Consider the following 4,097-nt stretch of genomic DNA (forward strand, 5'->3'; position numbering starts at 1 on the left):
GATCCGCAGAATTGCTTCTGGGTCCCGTATCGTTATTTGCGATTCGTGTTTGCATTACACTACATTGAACTATTCCAACTTGTTTATCCGCATGGCGAACATTTGCTGCATTGAACATTAAAGTTCCACTTCGCTCTCCCCTACGTGGGTCTGAGCTTCACTCTCAGGGAAAAAATATGCCACATTGGTTAGGGAAACCCGGTTTCATCACGCTATGTGCCCTGCACCACCAGCTTAGCGTGAATGCTTCGAGTTTCCCTAAGAAGTTCGATTGGTCTTGCAGAGTTTAAAGACAACGAAGCTTAGTTTCAAGCAATGATTTAATATACGCGTATTAAAAACCCTTAACTGTTACAACTTTTATGCTTGAAACCATCGCAACGAAGTCTTTGGGTCCGTAGACCCGTGATGTACTGCTCCAGGAAACGTTTTGAAAGAGTGGAAACTCAAAATCATAGGTTAAGATCATCGGCAGAACCCACCAGACACCACTTTTGCTTCATAAGTTCGGCCTATAGTCATATGACGATTTTCATCGGGGAGGGGACGTATGACCCAAACGGGGGCTTATATGACCCACGGACACTGCAAACCAAGCTCCTACGACTAAATAGAGGTTAAAACTACGATTTGGTGAAATCTTCATTTTTGACCTCGGAGCAAGGTACCTTCCCTATAGTAGGCAATGAGTAAATGATCATAATCCCAGGAGGGCAAAAAATGGGAACCCGAGAGGAAAGCGCTGTTGGCGCGCCTAAGCTAGTGGCCCGTAGAGTAAAAAGGGTACCCCCAACAAAGTTGTCGTTTGACGTTCTGGTTTCACTTTTTATCATCTAAAATGAGTTTTCTACACGTTTTGAGGGGTTTTAGCAAAAAAAAATTTTTCGACTACTCGAGCTCTCTGGCCCGTTCGGTGCACATTTTTGAAAAAAGCTAGGGAGCTGCCCCTAGGTTCGGGGTGTCACAAAATGTTGAAAAGTGGTCGAAAAACCACTATCCAGAATCGGATGTAGAATCGTTAGACGAACTTAAAATTGTTCTACGACACCCATCTGCGACGTTTAGTATTCGAGTTATGGCCCGTCCTAGGTCTGACCGAGCAATTTTTGTTCCGCGCACTTTGTGCACCGTACACTTTGATGTTTGTATGAAAAAGTACCCTACCTAGGGACGCGTAGAGCAAATTTGTACCCCCGGGCATGTTGTCGATTGACATTCTGGTTGCACTTTTCATCATCTAGGGTGCGTTCCTGACACGTTTTGAGGGGTTTTAGCAAAAAAAAATTTTTCGACTACTCGAGCTCTCTGGCCCGTTCGGTGCACATTTTTGAAAAAAGCTAGGAAGCTGCCCCTAGGTTCGGGGTGTCACAAAATGTTGAAAAGTGGTCGAAAAACCACTATCCAGAATCGGATGTAGAATCGTTAGACGAACTTAAAATTGTTCTACGACACCCATCTGCGACGTTTAGTATTCGAGATATGGCCCGTCCTAGGTCTGACCGAGCAATTTTTGTTCCGCGCACTGTGTGCACCGTACACTTTGATGTTTGTATGAAAAAGTACCCTACCTAGGGACGCGTAGAGCAAATTTGTACCCCCGGGCATGTTGTCGATTGACATTCTGGTTGCACTTTTCATCATCTAGGGTGCGTTCCTGACACGTTTTGAGGGGTTTTAGCAAAAAAAAATTTTTCGACTACTCGAGCTCTCTGGCCCGTTCGGTGCACATTTTTGAAAAAAGCTAGGAAGCTGCCCCTAGGTTCGGGGTGTCACAAAATGTTGAAAAGTGGTCGAAAAACCACTATCCAGAATCGGATGTAGAATCGTTAGACGAACTTAAAATTGTTCTACGACACCCATCTGCGACGTTTAGTATTCGAGATATAGCACTTTGTAGGTCTGACCGAGCAATTTTGTACTGAAATGTATGGTGAACATGTAATTCATTAAATAACATTGACTTGCATCGTGCCCTACTTCATCGGCACAGCTGTTATTGACTATCTTTAGTGGAAATGGATTGAGTTTGACCATTTTAAGCCCATTTCCTATGCCGTGCACCAACATTGTGTACCGATCAGGGAAAGTACGCTACGTACGCGTTCATGGATGTCGATGTTGGTACAAGTTGCCTTTCGGGATAGCCGTGCACCAAAACTGTGTACCGATCAGGGAAAGTACAAGACGGAGGGTGCAGCTCGAGCGTACGCGTTCATAGATGTCGATGTTGGTACACTTGCACCAAAATTGTGTACCAATCAGGGAAAGTACAACACGGAGGGCGCAGCCCGGGCGTACGCAATCATGGATGTCCATGTTGATACAATCTACGTGTACGTACCTAGTTTTTGTAGGAAAAGTTGCAATTAAGTGCTTGTATGCTTAAAATGCTCATCTCAACCGGTCACCTTTTGGCTTGCCCTTTTATAACAGAAACCTAGAAAGATACTCGAGATTTTTGTGTTTTTCCATTCGCCCGGGACGACGAAATGAGCTATGTGCACATCGTGCAGAAAATTGTCTTCGCCACGCATGTTTTTGTCCATCCACTCATATAATCACCCGCATTTGTGTTCAACACGGACGGCGCAGCCCGAGCGAACGCGTTAATGTTTATGTTTGTACACACTGCTTGTACGATTCTAGGATTTGGTAATTGCGTCACAGTGCCCGACCGTCGCGGACACCATTCTTGGACAGAAGTCCTAGTACGTAGAGTACTTTCCCTAGGTATGTGCTCGTTCGTGACCATCGTTGCGTGCTTACGGACACGCTTGGGTATGTTTACCATACAAGGTTTACTAGGGAAACCTGGGAAGGACGCTTGCCCTCCCGTCGCGGACACCATTCTTGGAAAGAAGTCCTAGTACGTAGCGTTCCTTATTTTACTTGATCAGTTTGTAATGCATTCGCTTTGTTCCATCGACTTCTGCTACTGCTCACTAAGGGGTGTTCGTTTGCGATGTGTACGATAAGCAACTGTCTATCGTAACCAGCAGTTAATCAACACTTTTTACCCAAGTCATAGCAACATAGAGTACTTTTCCTAATCGGTACACAATTTTGGTGCTCCTCTAACCTCGCCGGCACTTTATCGTTACGTTTTGTGCACAACCTAGGGACGTTGTGTAAGTTTCATGATTTTTATGTTTGATTCGGTTTATTATGATTGAAAACTACGCTACGTCCCAGAAATTTGAACTCGACTACTTCCTCCATGTGGCGAAAAAAGTTACTGGGCAACGCCTAGCTTATGCCCCATTTGTACTTCAATTTTCATTATCAGGTTTGAAAAATACGCTAAGTCCCAGAAATCTGAACTCGAATACTTTTGCCACGTGGCGCCAAAAGCTACTGAGAAACGCCTAGCCTTTTACCCATTTATAATTTAGTTTTCGTTATAAGTTTTGAACAATACGCAAAGTTCCAAGAATCTGAACTCGAGTACTTTTTACATGTGCCGCCAAAAGCTACTGAGCAACGCCTAGGTTGATACATTTTTGGTACATGGAGTGTATGCATGCAGGCGTACTGCCGTGCTAGACCGGAAAATCGAACTTGCTACTAGAACGTAAAGTAATTCCCCTAGATAGGTGCTTTTGCATGCCTCTGATCGACGACCATGCAACGTGCGACACGCGTAGCTAGGCTTCCCCAAACAAATTTCCTAGAATAGCACCAAATTGCACACTTTCAGGGGTATATTTTGGTACCGTGTACCGTGCATGGTACAAGTATCAGTAGCTCGTGCAATTTATTTTGCATCGTGTTGCGGTTGCTGGTGCGTCGGGATAGGAGTGTTTCGAGACTTTCGCCAAGCGTTGGTGCCATTTGGTGGATAATTTATGTTCTAGCCACAATAAACGTGCCACATAATGCCAATAAGGAAAAAGCCGATTTCTAGGAACTTCCAGTCAAAATGTTTGCCATCAGCGCTTTCCTGTCGAGTTCCGGATCTGGGACTTAGCGTTTTTTTTTCACGATCCAATCCAACGACCAGATCGTGAATAAACAATACATACAACAGTGCATCCCTTTAAAGTAGGAAAAAGCCGAATTCTAGGGAGCTCCAGTCCAAAAGGTTGTCATCAGCGCTC

Source organism: Anopheles coluzzii (assembly GCF_943734685.1).
Source record: "Anopheles coluzzii chromosome X unlocalized genomic scaffold, AcolN3 X_unloc_30, whole genome shotgun sequence".
In the NCBI taxonomy this organism is placed as follows: domain Eukaryota; kingdom Metazoa; phylum Arthropoda; class Insecta; order Diptera; family Culicidae; genus Anopheles; species Anopheles coluzzii.